Consider the following 15,647-nt stretch of genomic DNA (forward strand, 5'->3'; position numbering starts at 1 on the left):
TATGATTTATGAGTAGGTGCATTACTAACATGACAGCCCTTTAGTGAGTGTTTGTTTTGGTGCATTTGACAATAAAGTTTTTTGTTTTTGTTTTCTTTTCTTTTCTTCTTCTTGCTGCAGGTTTTGCTCAGGAGTTAGCCACTCAGGAATTCCTAGTGCCTGACTGAGCAGTAATTTAGCAAGCTCTCTTGTGCTCTTTTCCTGTCAGCATTAACATGTCAATTCATTTTAATAGTCTGGGCATGCTCAATGGGCATGCATTTTCTCAGCAGGTATCCCATGAGCCCACCCTGTGGTGCAGAAATGTGTTATAGCTTGTCTCAGGCCACAGAGACTTCAGCGGGTTTATTTTCATTATGGCCAAGTGTATTTGTTAAGACAAAGCATGAAACAAGGCAAAAGAATCCATAAAATCAAGATCTTAAAATATTAAATACACGTCTGATTGGTAATTTATGACTTGTGCACAAATAGGTTATAAAGCCTTTATTTGCATGATATTATTACATGGCATAGTTTCAAAAAAAATGTGTGCTGTCACTTCCTCTGTTTTTTTGGAAATTAGATGATATCATGCCACATTGGGAATTATCTGAAATCATGATTAATAGTTGAAGTGGTTTTTATATTAAACCTGAATTTACTTGCCATCTTTCTCATTAAAGAGCTTTCAGATAGATTTGTATCTAATGTTTTGCCTCTCAAATATATAAAACCAGGGGACTATATAGTCCGTAAGTCTAGTCTTTGATTATGATGTCAGGGTTTTAAGTTAAAAATTCAGCAGCATTTGCATACTTTAAAAGTTACAAGTAGAAAGTCTGGTTTAAAAAGAGCGAAGAAAGTAGGAAGGAGGAAACCTCAATAAGTACAGAAACTCTTGGCACTTTAAATGACATCTTTCCAGATGCAGATTAAATTAAATCAAGGTATTTTGGTTGTACAGTACCTTAGTGTAATTAAATATTTAAACACACTGAGCTGTGTTATCAACATCTTTGTAGTAGTCTGAGTCCAGCTGGACATTGCTACAACATCTAGGTTGATCTCAAAAAGGTAAAATCTTAATTTCTTTTTAAGGGGCCCACTTTATTAAAAGAAACATATTTTTTGTGATAGGCTCTGCATTTCTGCTTCTCTGTGGTGTAACAATCGATGCAGACTCATGAAAGATATAATGTACTAGAACTGTGTGGGAATGCTCTTGTGTTTGGGCATAATTACAGTAGAGTAGGAGGAGAATTATACTTGGAATGTAAAGCTTGGCATGGGGATTCCCTTTCTGTTGGCCATATAAGGAATGAACTTATTTCTTTAAAAGTGGAATTTACAAAGTAACTTTTTAAGGAATAGCAACGGGCTATATTTGAAACTGGTCAACAACAGATTTCCCGCATGTCTTTGGCACAAGCGGGTATGATGTGACATGGCATTGTGACAGGTCTATATAAAAACAACACAAAATAGTCTTTTGAAACTGAATTATGTATGTCCACTAGTTAAACAGATACACCAAATACGCAAGCATAGTGATAAAGGAAATAAGGATTTCAAGAAGATGATGCAGCTAGTGAAGCAATGGCACGTCTGTTCAATAGGCAAATGGTGATGTTGTTCTCGGTAGCAATGTCTGGAGAATAAGGCAAGAAACTCAAAGCTAGTAGCTGGTGGACTACTCCTGCATGAACAATAATGTAGTTCATAACATTGTGGATGAACTAAACACCAAGATCATGTGTATGTCTCTTGCTGGCCAGTGGAAGAGAAATAATTGAAGTAGGTAGTGAAATGTCAAAAATCATTTGCCTTGCGAAGTCAGACATTCAATCAGTGTTTAATACCATAATGAACTTGGAATTTAAAGCTTGGCATGGGGATTCCCTTTCTGTTGGCCATATAAGGAATGAACTTATTTCTTTAAAAGTGGAATTTACAAAGTAAGGAATAGCAACGGGCTATATTTGAAATGGATCAACAACAGATTTCCCGCATGTCTTTGGCACAAGCGGGTATGATGTGACATGGCATTGTGACAGGGCTATATAAAAATAACACAGAACAGTCTTTTGAAACTGAATTATGTATGTCCACTAGTTAAACAGATAAGCCAAATACGCAAGCATAGTGATAAAGGAAATAAGGATTTCAAGAAGATGATGCAGCTAGTGAAGCAATGGCACGTCTGTTCAATAGGCAAATGGTGATGTTGTTCTCAGTAGCAATGTCTGGAGAATAAGGCAAGAAACTCAAAGCTAGTAGCTGGTGGACTACTCCTGCATGAACAATAATGTAGTTCATAACATTGTGGATGAACTAAACACAAAGATCATGTGTATGTCTCTTGCTGGCCAGTGGAAGAGAAATAATTGAAGTAGGTAGTGAAATGTCAAAAATCATTTGCCTTGCGAAGTCAGACATTCAATCAGTGATTAATACCATAATGAACTGGGTAGTTTGTATGTATATCACTAATGTCTACTGGATGGAACTGCTCAGCTATGGATCATTGTCATAAATATAAAGGGAAGGCTAACCACCTTTAAATCCCTCCTGGCCAGAGGGAAAAACCCTTTCACCTGTAAAGGGTTAAGAAGCTAGGATAACCTCACTGGCACCTGACCAAAATGACCCATGAGGAGACAAGATACTTTCAAAAGCTGGGAAGAGGGAGAACATCAAAGGGTCTGTGTCCGTCTGGGTGAGGCTTTTGCCGGGGACAGAACAGGAATGGAGTCTTAGAACTTAGTAAGTAATCTAGCTAGATATGCGTTAGATTATGATTTCTTTAAATGGCTGAGAAAATAAGTTGTGCTGAATAGAATAAATATTCCTGTCCATGTGTCTTTTTGTAACCTAAGGTTTTGCCTAGAAGGATTCTCTATGTTTTGAATCTAATTACCCTGTAAGGTATTTACCATCCTGATCTTACAGAGGTGATCCTTTCCTTTTTACTGTTTCTTCTATTAAAATGTTTCTTTTCAAGAACTGAATGCTTTTTTTCATTGTTCTAAGATCCAAGGGCTTGGGTTTGTGGTTACCTATGCAAATTGGTGAGGATTTTTACCAAACCTTCCCCAAGAGGTAGGATGCAAGGGTTGGCAGGATTTTTTGGGGGAAAGATGTTTCCAAACAACGTTTTCTCAGGAACCCAGAGAAATGTTTGGTGGTGGCAGTGGAAAACCAAGGGCAAGGGGTAAAATAGTTTGTACCTTGGTGAAGTTTTAACCTAAGCTGGTAAAAGTAAGCTGAGGAGGTTTTCATGCAGGTTCCCACATTTGTACCCTAGAGTTCAAAGTGGGGAAGGAAACTTGACAGTCATGCACCCTATACTGATGGTGATGAGTCTCCTTTCAATCAAGTAATTAGAAGTTATGCTTTCAGACATGTTCTATTCCTGCTGTTGCCCTGAATTTCTGAATTCCCGTGGCTTGCAGCATAGTGCAATATTAAAGTTCTTTGGCCAAGATTTTTCACCATAATGTGCCCAGCTCCCATCTGCTTTTGAGGGGGTATGTAATAATATTTTACCAATTTGTTGGTGTGGTGGCAACATAAGGTTAATGTAATTAGAGATGTGTTCTTTATTTGATGAAGGGTATTGCAAATATCTCTTTATTTCTTGATGATTTAGTTACACCAAAAAGTTGTGTTCTCCCTCCCGCAGAAGATAATTTTGTGTTGGGACAGGGGGTGTTAAGTGAGTCCTATTGAGTGAAATCTATGGGAAGAGGAAGAGAGGTCTGAACCTGGAGTCTGGGCCTTGTTTTGACTTAAATTTGGTCCAGGTTTTCTGAAAAGTTCATGAACCCACAGAACAACCTTCAGTGGGCCAGGGATGAGCTTGAGGTTAATAACTTTGGGCTTCATTATGACAAGGTTGCCCAGGTCCAGAGTGTATGTACAAGTTTGGTGGAACTTGACTGAAAGTCAGAACTTTGTACTTTCTTTTCCAAACTTTGTCTCTAGCTTGTGATGTGAGTTTGGGAAAGTCATCATGCCACAAATTTTCAAAACTGACTCTAATTTTAGATGAGTTTTAGAGGTGCAGAGCATTGAAAGATATGTCATCAGTACCAGTCAAATAAATCACCTCTGATACACAGATCTCAAAGTCCTATACAAAAATTAATTAATTAAACCTCACAACTCTCTCTTATTGTAGGAAAATATAATTATACCAATGCTACAGATGGCTAAACTGGAGAAGATACACATTAATCTTGACATGTTCAGAAATGAGACAGAGGACAATAGTACATTAGGTAAAATTAAGGTCCCAGTGTTATTAACTTAATAAACTAATAGAATTAAAGAGGTTAAATCATCTTCACATCTATGACACTAAACTAGTCTACTGTGGATTCATATCACTAGATCCTCATTCAGTGTTCAAGGCCTCTATCAATCACAAACTGGGAGAGGTGCACAGTCACCCCTACAGAATCACAAGTGTAAGGGATTTGGCCCTTCAGCCTAATTCCCTTGTCATCTCTTTCTTCTTGCAAGTGTTAGGAGCACAGACGATGGTGAACCTCCATCTGTACAAACCTTACAGACCCACACTCTCCAAATCTTATTTCCAAACTGCCAAAGTTTAATTGGCTTGCAAATGGGGTCTGAACCATAATCCACATTGGACTCCAACAAAAGCTGGATAAAATCATAACAAACATAATAAGTTCACCTCCTGGTTACTGAGAGAAAAGAAAAAAACACAGATATATCAATTTTGCTATGAGGGAAAAATGTTTTCCTAACTCCACAGTGCAATTGGAAAAAACCCTTGCTCTTCAAGAACACAAGCAATACTCAAAACAGCAGCAAGGGAAGTGGAGGAAGGGATGCTAAGCTCTGGGGTCAAACATCAATCAGAGCAGAGGAGCAAGAAAACACAGTTGGGAGGGGATCTCCTGCCTCAGCTGAATAATCCGTTTGTGTTCCAAGCCCTGCTTGTCTTTCTCGCACTGATGTTAAGGTGTCAATCCATAAATTATACAGATTGATGTACATATATCTAGAGACAATAATAGATTAGATACAAACATATTTATGTTGCCTAGTTTAGCCATCTGTAAAAGGGGTATAATGATACTTACCTAGCACACAAGAGTGTTGAGGCTTAATTAATTAATCTTTGCAAAGCAATTGGATCAGAAGTGTTATAGAAGAGCTAAGTGTCATTATTATTCCTATAAATGTAACCTCAAAAACTTTAAAACATTCTATTTATTGTTATATGTTTTCATACATTTGTGCAACAATATATATCAAGCACATTGCAAACATTTTAAAAATACACTTTTTCATTTCCTAAAAATGTCCCTTTTACAGCCCCTCTGTCTGCACTGGAGTTTTCAATGCTGAAATGGCTAACAGGTGCTGCTGACACTGAATCTCAGAAATGTGTAATTGAGTCTGTTAAAGCATGTGATTTCTTTTTGTGGCATTATCCACTGCATAATATTCATGTTCTCTGATGGATCAGGGTCCATAAGTTTATGAATGGTGGCCCAAAGCCTTGACTGTAGTCTAAAAAAATCTGCTTTTGGGTTCATTTCAGCTTGGTATATAGATGTTTTGGCTAGAGTTTTCCAGATTTTTCATCTTCCCTAGTATGGCCATCATTCTTCTGCTCTAAGGAAAAGGCTGGAGTTCTGTTCAGTAGGTGTATATTAGATGTATATTTTAACTGTATTAGAAGTTCAATGGTCAAAATGTAATACAGAACCATTCTTTTAGCTTTTTAATGGGGTAAAACAGTAAAATTATTCTTTCTTTCTGATTTCTATTTTTATTTATTTTATTTTTCTGAAGTATATTTATGGTTTCCCAGAATTACATTGAATCCCCCTACCAAAGAATGACTTTTAACAATAAAAGTTTACAAAGTCACTTTCTGTGATTCATTAGGATATCATTTAGACTAAGTGAGTAAATTGTGTGCTAATGACAATTGCATCTTTGTGGATCTTCTTAAATATAGATGAAATATGAGGTTTTTTTCCAAGGTACAAAATGTCATTAAGGGCTCAGGTGGTTAAAATCAACATGAAAAATACATGCTGCATTTTCTCTCCTTAAATGCAATAATGTAATCAGATTTCAAGTCATCTTACCTACCTCACTTACAGCTTTATGGAGATTAATTAGTTTTTAGCCCCCAGTCACATGATCTTTTCTGACTGCCATTTAGCTACATTTGCTGTCTGACTTGAACCTGTAAACTGCCTGCAGCCCCAGAGGACAGATTACATTTTAGTATTGGTTGCCTTCTTCCTTTGATTTAAATGTAGATTGTTATAGTCATAGTTCAATTAGTCTTTGTTGTTAATTAGCTATGTGTTGTCACAGTTTCTTTGGAAAAGGTGCATGTCTGAATAAAGAGAAGAAAAAATGTTCAAAAGTAGGAAATAACTTCTCTGATATTACATAGCTGCAAAGTCATCTTATTTTCAGGTGAATAGCTATGGAGCTGCTTTTAATTTACATCTGCACAAATGATCTCTCCATTGTCTAGGCATGTATTTTTTTTATGCATTGCCAATCATCTTATCATTCCACGCAGATGAAAAAAGCAGAAAACTCAGGAAAAGAAATTCCTTCTCCCTGTCTCCTCAGATCAGAAGAGTGTGACTCTGTATGTGCTTGTTTCTGGTTTTTGTTTTTTTGTTTTTTTTGGGGGGGGGGGGGGCTGGTTACATTTATTTAATTGCAGCGCAGTTTTAACAAAAAAGTACATTTTACACTTTTGTCTGAATGATTCACCAGAACATTGCAAATGAAATATAATTCTGTCTTTCACCATGGCTCTGCTGAGTGCATTAGATATAGTACATGTGTGGTGGCTAAATATGGACATAATGCAAAATTCTGCTCTGCTTATTCCAGGTGTCCTATTGACTTCAGTGGAACTATTCTCCTGAAGAAGATAAGCAGGATTTGGCCCATATTGTGAACAGTTTGAAAAAAAAGAAGAAGAAGAAGAAGAAAAAATCTTTAGGGAAAATACAAATGTGGTACCTGCCTCTGTGTAGTTCACTATGTATAATTTTAACAGTATGTAAATAATAAAGGAATATGGCTGGTAGAGCTTGAGTTCTAAGTAAGGTGTGATGAGAGATTTGAAGTACAGCGCACTTAAGTATCTGCTTCATTCACATAACTAAATGAGGGAACCCAACAATAACATATATAGCACAGTTCCTGCTTTGTTGAGAACTCGCACTGAGTTAAGATAGTGAAATCGTTACCTTTTCATGGTGAGAAACTCGCAGAGACAAAGCCATTGAGGCATTGATATGGACATTACATGCGGCTGTCTATTTGCCCTTTGTTGCATAGATTGTCTGTAGTTTACTTTACAGCAACATTCACCTGGGTTAAATAGGACTCTGTTCAGCCATAGTCGGCAAAACCCTGAAATTTCCTGGCTCTGGCCATGATGGCTCCACAGGATTTTCATTGCTCAGGTGTTGCAGAATCTAATCCTTATTCAGGAACTAAAATTATCTCTTTTCCTTGCCTGCAGAGCTTGGATGCATGCCTTTGGCTGGAGCCCCAGACTCCTGAAGAAGATGAAGACATCCCTACATGCCTATATATGGAAAGAGGCCAACATGGATGCCATCAGAAGGATTCAACTGAGCATATGCTGAGAAAATTGTGCCATCCATACTGCACATGGGGAAGGGCTGACTGAACACTCCAGTATATTGAAGCTTATGGCCCTGAAAAGGAAACATAGGTTTGTGGTAAATATCATTCAGGGATATGATAACTGTTATTTCCTGGCTCTGGATCACAGCGCTTTCAACACACTCTGTTCATCTACCTCTGTTTCCTGCCTAACTGACTATGTGCAAAGTGGTATCTCTCCAGTGTTCTCACCTTCACTTATTCCTTGAACAAGGCAAAGGTAAGAGAAACTCAGGCAGAGCTAAAAATGTCTTTCTGAGGCAGCACTGAGAGAAAGGGGACCATTTGGATTTTTACACCTTTTTATAGCTGCCTGGTACCTGCATCTTAGGAAAAGTGCATAACTTGTGGTTTTGGGCTCCGTTACTTTGACTGCACGATGACCGAACTGTTCCTGTGCTGCTGTTCTGCCATGGCATTTCATTTATACAGATTGCTTTCAGACTTAGTGCCTACAGTATGTTTGCTACATTATATATTCTTAAAAGGTTTCCCTAAGTACCTGCTGCGATATGACTTATCTATTTGGCCGTCTGAATTCCTCACAAACACTTCACCTCTCTCCATCCACTCTTCAGGTATTTTATTTTGGAACTCAAATGTCAATAAATGGGATCATGTGTAAAGAGATACAAGAACCCTGGTGGCATTTCTATGGAAGAGATGACACTTGCAGCATTATGCAGGCTTCCGAACACAAAACCCATCTTTGGTTGACAGCCGTGCCTTAGTTATACTGACATACCACCTCTCCAACGCAAGGCCATTAGTGAAGGGAGGTATACAGTCATGAATGCCTCAATTCTGGATATAGAAGGCAGGATTCCAAATCAGTAGTGTAGACCTGGAGCTTTTGGTACAATGATAAAGGGGATATGTTATCTCTATTCTAGCTCAGAGCTGTATAATGTGCCTATGAAAAACAAGTTTCTATGCCTACTGAATACGAATCATTGTTTCTGGGTTAATGAGACTCCACTCCCTTTTGGCTCTCAATGAAAGACCACAGCACTGGCTAAGAAACAGTTCCATGAGACCGCCAAGTGTCTGCTGAATACAGTGATGACAAGTATGATTTTCACAGCCATGGTTAAATGGCATGTGAATGATTTTGTGCGCCATGTTACATCAACCCATGGTAAACAAGAAACTGGCTGCAACATCCCAACCTCCTACCAGTGGCCCTTTGCCACAATGTTATGTTTATTTAGTTAGCTATTTATAGATTTTTTTGTTACTTGCAAATATCAAAAAGGAAAGAATATGAAATAGGGTATATATTTGTATACATAAATACAAAAACACAAGCAAAATGTTGTTTACAATGGGTACCCATGTAATAACTGTTACAGGTAGATCACAGAATCAGGATAAATAGGGTTTTCATTAGTGCAGCAAACGAGCTCAATATGGAACAAAGATCAATAGGCCCCTAAATACAAATTTAGTTACCCCAAAGTAGGCCTGATCGGGGATGGGGCAGGGGGTTGGGGTGTGGGGGGACAGGACTAAGGGGTGCAGCCTCTGGGTGGTACTTACCTCAAGCAGCTCTCAGAAGCCGCAGCATGTCACCCCTCCGGCTCCTACACAGAGGCATGGGCAGGCAGCTCTGCACACTGCTCCGTTCATAGGCGCCACCCTCGCAGCTCCCAGAAGCAGCAGCATGCCCTCCTATAGCTCCTATGTGGAAGCGCGGTGCAAGCCAACTGGCTCTGCATGCTGGAGTTCCCAGCCACTGGAAGCCGGGGGTGGGGGACGGTGCTTGGGGCAGGGACAGGGGCAGCATGCAGAGAGCCCCCTGGCTGCCCCTATGCATAGCAACTGGAGGGGAGACATGCTGCTGCTTCTGGGGACTGCGCAGCAAGCCCCCGACCCCGCTCCCTGGTTGGAGTGCTGGAGTGGGACAAGCCCCTGACCCTGCTCCCCAGTGGGAACTTGAGGGCTGGATTAAAAGGCCTGATGGGCCAGATGCGGCCTGCAGGCTGTAGTTTGCCCATCCCTGCACTAGGCTGTTATAAGAACTCTGGCAGTGGCAGCGATAAGCAGAAAGCATAGAAGAGGGCCAGTGTTTCTTTTTGTATGCTCCTTGTCAGGCCCAGTAAAGCAAAGAAAATAGTCAAATAAAACAACAGACACTGATTTGTATGGGAGAGCTTAAGACCAGTATGGTTTATCTCTGTTTGTTTCCCAAAACTCTATATCATCTATCAGTGTTCCAGGGACATACTTATTTAGGGCCTGAATCTATAAGGTACTTTCTCATTATCTACAGTCGGAAGGTACTCCATGCCTCCCCGGAGAGGCTTATGACCAGGTAGGATCAGACCCTGAGATGTTTAAAAACAAAATATTGGCTTACATGTAAAAAGGTGACTAGTGATATTGGGGCCTCTCTTGTTTGGGTGCCAACTTGAGAAAACTTAAAGGGTCTGGTTTTTGGAGAGGGAGTGCTTGGAATTTTCCGAAAATCTGGCCCCTTTAAGGTTTCTCAAATTGGGCATCCAAAAATGGAGGCAGCCAAAATCACTAGTCCCTTTTGAAAATTTTACAATTTTTTTTCCGATATAAAAAAACCAGTAAGTTCACCCACAACTGGGGTAACATTAAAACCTCTCTCTAGTTATCAGGAATAAAAACAAACAGAAACAAATATGAGAAAAGCCAAAAAAGTCAGGGAAACTTTACTTCAAATAAGCCTGCCTTCTAACATCATGTTCCAAATGTCACCAGACTTGCCCAGAGTGAATGAATTCCTAAGGCAAGAGCTCTCATCCCTGTCATAGAATGTTTAACATCAAGAACCAAAGAACATCAATATAATGCAGGAGAAAATGCAAAGAAGCCTGTTCCATAAATGTCTAGATGCAGAAAGCCAGCAAGACATTCATGCTCACGAGATAAACCATTGCTCTTGAAGAGTGCATCGTTTGATACCTGCTATCTATTAATGCAGTCAAACTAAAGACCTAGGCATTAAAGCTGGACCCAGTTCACTAATATTTATTGCACTAAATCCAATCTATAATACAGTGTCAGCCCGGTACCAAAGCAGGAGACAGTTGTATTTATGATTATTAGTACAATATTGAATCATCCTGAACCAATTACTGATCCAATTACTGTGTCATTATTATCTTCTGAATAGGGCTTGATTTGTCTGTGATAAATATGATGCAATTAAACTACCTTTTTACATAATAAAACACTGCAGGTGTTTATTCTTAAGGGTTTACGGATACCAACAACCAATAGATTTAATTAAAAAAATCCTTGAAATAAATGTGAATTTCATTAAATTGTTCTAGCATTAGTGTACATTTAAAGTATATTTTATTAAAAGATACAATTGGACTCCATCTCCATATTATCCCTTAAAAGCTGTGCTAAATGACCAACCAAACACAACCACTCCAACATCTTAATCTTTCAGTAATTGATGAGATTTGGTCTGTAACTTTGTAACTTAACTGTGGAGACAAAATAAAGTTCTGTGGGACTATTTTCTATTAAGTTAATGTTATACTTATTTGGAAGGAACATGGATGTTGCTATATACAAAAAGATGGTACATATTTAAATCAGAATTTCTATTTAAATTCAAATCCAGTCTTATGTTTGTGGCATTGCAACTATAATAATAATATTTACATACAATTAATTTGGTATTAATACTGTAGATTGAAAACTACAGTGTTCTTTGCTTTAATATTATGCTAAAAGGGGGGCGGGGAGGGAAATAATGTTAAACTGACATAGTCATGAATTCATATCTCAACATGGTAGATAGAGGTAGGGTGTAGACCAATAGACCAAATTCATATTGAAGCCTAGGCATGGTTCAGGTGAATCTGACATCCCCTGCAAAATCATTTTATTGAGCTGTCCCAGATACCTGTCCCAATTTTCAACATGAAACCTCCCACATTGTGCCCCCAAATATTCTGCAATTTGCTAGGAGTTCAGTCATATAATAATATTATTGTTACCCTTGTCCTCAGTCCTCCCTTTTGTTCTACTCTTTGTTGCACTCATGAATTGTGCCTTTTCTTTAATTAGATCTTAAACTCCTCAAGGAAGAGAACATGTTTACATATGTGTTTTTACAGCAACTAGCATGGGGTACTGATTCTGATAGGGGCTTATGGTTATAGTGATATCAATACTAAATAACAAGGCTAAGGATTAGAGACTGTCAGAATAGGTCAAGTGTACAGTACTGATAAATACGTTTGTGGTGGGGATAAGGCAAATAATAGATGGAGATTAGCTGTTAAACTGGACGAGGTGGAAATCTTGTGATGCACCCCACCCAAGACCATGATATGCAATCATCCTGATTCCCCAAGGGATTCATATTATCACCCCAGAATTAAGGAAGCAACTCATGCTCCACACTAAGCCACATTGAGGAAGAGCCGTAAATGTCACAATAACATTTACATCCCTCCCTGCTGCATTTGGGCCACATAACGTGGGGGATGCCCATGGCTGCAAGCTTGGCAGCACTGTCTCAAACTGGCCTTGTTGAAGGGCCTCCCTGTTGGCATAAGGATCTACAATGATGTATTTATTTGCAGAGGATTTACTTTGAGTGCCTAATTTGTACCTGATTATTATCACCTATGCAGCCTTTCTCTTATTTCCGTTTAATAAATTATTTAAAAATACTTGGAAAAGGGAGGTTAGTGCTGAAGAAAAATGAGTTTGGTTTTTAATTTCCCATTGGGCACCAAAAAGAACACATTTATTAGAGCCAGTTGGATGACATTCTTTACTTCTTGTGCAACTAATATCCAGGGTGATTAGGTTAGAAAATTCTGATGATGGAGTCAATTAGACAGCTAGGTTCAGATATTCAGATGGTGTAAATCAGTATCAATGAAGGATAATTGTGCACCTCGTAAAAGTTCACTAGGCATTCGAGTTTTATCAATTGTCACAAACAAATCCACACTGAAATAACATAGGAAGTGTTATTGTTTCCATAAAAAAAAAGTGATCTTGCAAATTGCAGATCTCTTTTGCTGAATGGTGCTGAGTAGGAGAGTGTCGCCATTTTTATTACCAGAACTTCAATAACAATGGATGTGCATTTGCTGGGATTGATTGATAAATAAGAACACATAACATCAATATTCCATTTTCTCTATATATTTAAAAACAAAAAATAACTCCAATTCCATAGTGATCAGATTAAGGAAAAAACTATTTTGCTTTTCTATCTGTAAGCAGGCTTATTTCTTGCTTACATAAAGGGATATTAATGATTAAAAAGAGCATTTTCTATACCGTAGAATAAAATGTATTGTTGTAACCACAGATATTTTATATAAATTAAGAGTTCGTAAAAAAAAAATTGAAAATGGGAATTTGATTCAAGACAATATTTAATTTAAATTAAGTGTTAAAATAAAAGCAATAACACTGAGAATAAATTAATGAACTACAATTAACTATCTTTACAATAAGTGGTTTGGTTGGAAACACCTATTCCCTACACTGATAAAATAAAACCTGCATCCTGCAAAAGCTAAAAGAAGTTAAATGAAGATGCTTTTAACAAGGTTATTACTTAAGCAGTGACAGGTTTACAGATTTTAGCACCACTGGATTTTCACAGGAGCTACAGCAAGTGCTAAAATAACACACACCTTCAGGTTCATTAAATTCACCAGTGTGATGAAATAACTGATATTTTGCTATATTACTACAGTGCCTCAAAGAACTAACTATAAATAAGATACACTAATAACAACTGTTTGTAGTGCTAAAACAATAAAATAATTCTTCCTGGTTTATCTGCTAAAGAAAAAAATAGTGTATAAGCAGGACTGTTAGCATACTTATAACTGGTGGGGCTGATTCGGTTGGTACACGTATTTAGACATTTATTTATAAGAGTGCCCTGTAAAATATTTTATCATTCGTTATGGCAGGAGAGAAACTTGTTAAAAGGATACATTAAAAGGGGAATTGACAGATTCCCATCCCAAAATGTTTATTTTATAATCTGATGTTTACCAGAGCATTTCTGTAGAATAGTTTATATAAAGAACTGATTTTAAAAAGAGCATTTCAGATTAAGATAAATCAGATTATTATAGTCTGTTTTGGGAAGAACCAAAGCTGAAAAAGCAGATTTCTAATAAATCAATAGAGTATGGCCTTTGGAGACCTAGGAGACATATGGACAGTAATAGAGTATCTCAGGTTGTCTCGTGAATGATTCCATCTGGATGAGGGCTTGGTGTTATTCACAGCCTTCTTCTCCCCTAAAACACCTTCAATCTTATCCACAGCCTCTATCTCAAATGTCAGACCACCTGGGATATGCAGCTGTCAGGCTGAAAGGGGAGCTGCCTGGGACTGGCCCTGGCCTGCTCATCAAGAAGATACTGTCACTGACAAGCAGGCAATGCTAGGTACAAGGGGGTGACAGGAGTATCAAGGGCAGGGAAAAGTGCATGACTTTGGATTTCAGATGCTATGAAAAAAATAAGGAACAAAGCTTGAACTGTATGGTTTTCTGTGACACTACCACATCTCATAAAATATTGAGTGCTTCGTTCAACCCATAATGTATGTAAACTTGCAAAAATATTTCTTAATGCCTGACTGTTGTCAATGCCAGTGTTTATTCCTGTACAAAGGACCTGATTTTCCTCTCACTGATGCTGGTGTAAACCAGGAGCACTGATATCATCAGGATGTAAAATCAGAGAACAATCAAGCCCAGAATATTTCAGTCTTGTCTATTTTTTTTCTCTAATATATCTTCCCCTCTGGATGATTTATAGTTTTTCTCTACATTGGCTTGAGAAGTAAACTTTTTTTTCAGGAATATGTGTGGTGCTCGGTACATTGAGGTTAACTGAACAACTTCTTTTCCTGGCTCTAAGGCAGGACTTAGATAATAGTATATCGTGTGGCAGTCTGGGAGACCTAGGCATAAAATTCACCCTATCCCACCGTGAAACGGATGGTGGGTTGTGGGGGGGGGGGGTCCACAGGTGTTGGGAAACATGCCAAGTTTCCAAATAATCATTTCCTCAGGTGTCCAGGGTTTTGGAGGATGAGGAAAGGACAGGGTTTTAGTAATCCCAATATCCCATGGCCCTGGAGATCTGTAAGAAAGACATGCCTTCAGCGTTCAAATGCAGAGGCATCCAAAAGGAGGGCTGGTCCTTTCACACGGCTCCAGTGCTCCCCTAGCACCACACCACTGGCTGAATCATCCCACAGCTGTACAGTGGCAGCTGCAGCAGGCCCAGCAGGAGTTAATTGTGCTTCAAGGATTTTAATCTCTCAATCAGCTCTTGTTTCAAATATTTGTGTGGTCAGCCTAGGATACTGGAGCAAAGAATGGCAGGTCCTCTGCTCCACCCTTCCTGACTTAGCTTCTGCAACCAAAATAACACAGAAAGAGGACTCTCTGCAGCTCCAGCAGTCACAGGAACATTTTCAGGTTCCCTAGGAGTGGAGGTGAGGCTATGGGGTAGTGGCTCCCTTCTTCCTTGCCCCACAAAAGAGATTTGTTACAGCTCAAGACCATGACTTTGCAAAAGCAGAGGGAACGATCTAAGCCACAGGCTGCATTATGCAATGAGAACCCACTTATGGCCTCTTTGAATGAAGCTATCCCTTGGTGCATATCTCAGGTTGGTGGTATTGTAATAAAACTTTGCACATAGAAAACACCTTTCATCAAATTTCTCAAAGTACTTTATAAACCTCTTGCAGCAGCTGTATGAGGTAGGTAAGCACAGTTGTCACAGTTCGGGACAACTTCACCTATATTCCCCCCTCATGATCCACCAAAGGCACCCACTCTAGGCTTCTAGCTTCTCAGCCATCATCTCCGGTCAGCAGAGACCCACCTCTCCCCCTCCCCCCCCGAATGGGGTTTTAAGGCAGTACAGATCCCCGATTTACACTGTGATGTTCCCAGCAAG

At 38.8% G+C, this 15,647-nt stretch overlaps 1 long non-coding RNA gene across 1 annotated transcript in view; it reads left to right on the plus strand.

The window, feature by feature from the left end:
- LOC141995567 (uncharacterized) overlaps positions 1 to 7,111 on the plus strand; it is a 294,953-nt gene extending 287,842 nt beyond the window's left edge. Inside the window, exon 4 of the long non-coding RNA XR_012641358.1 lies at positions 6,889 to 7,111. This is a non-coding gene — a long non-coding RNA (uncharacterized LOC141995567). The remainder of the gene's footprint in view (positions 1 to 6,888) is intronic.
- Positions 7,112 to 15,647: the final 8,536 nt, after the last annotated feature.

Source organism: Natator depressus, chromosome 11, assembly GCF_965152275.1.
Source record: "Natator depressus isolate rNatDep1 chromosome 11, rNatDep2.hap1, whole genome shotgun sequence".
Taxonomy (NCBI): domain Eukaryota; kingdom Metazoa; phylum Chordata; order Testudines; family Cheloniidae; genus Natator; species Natator depressus.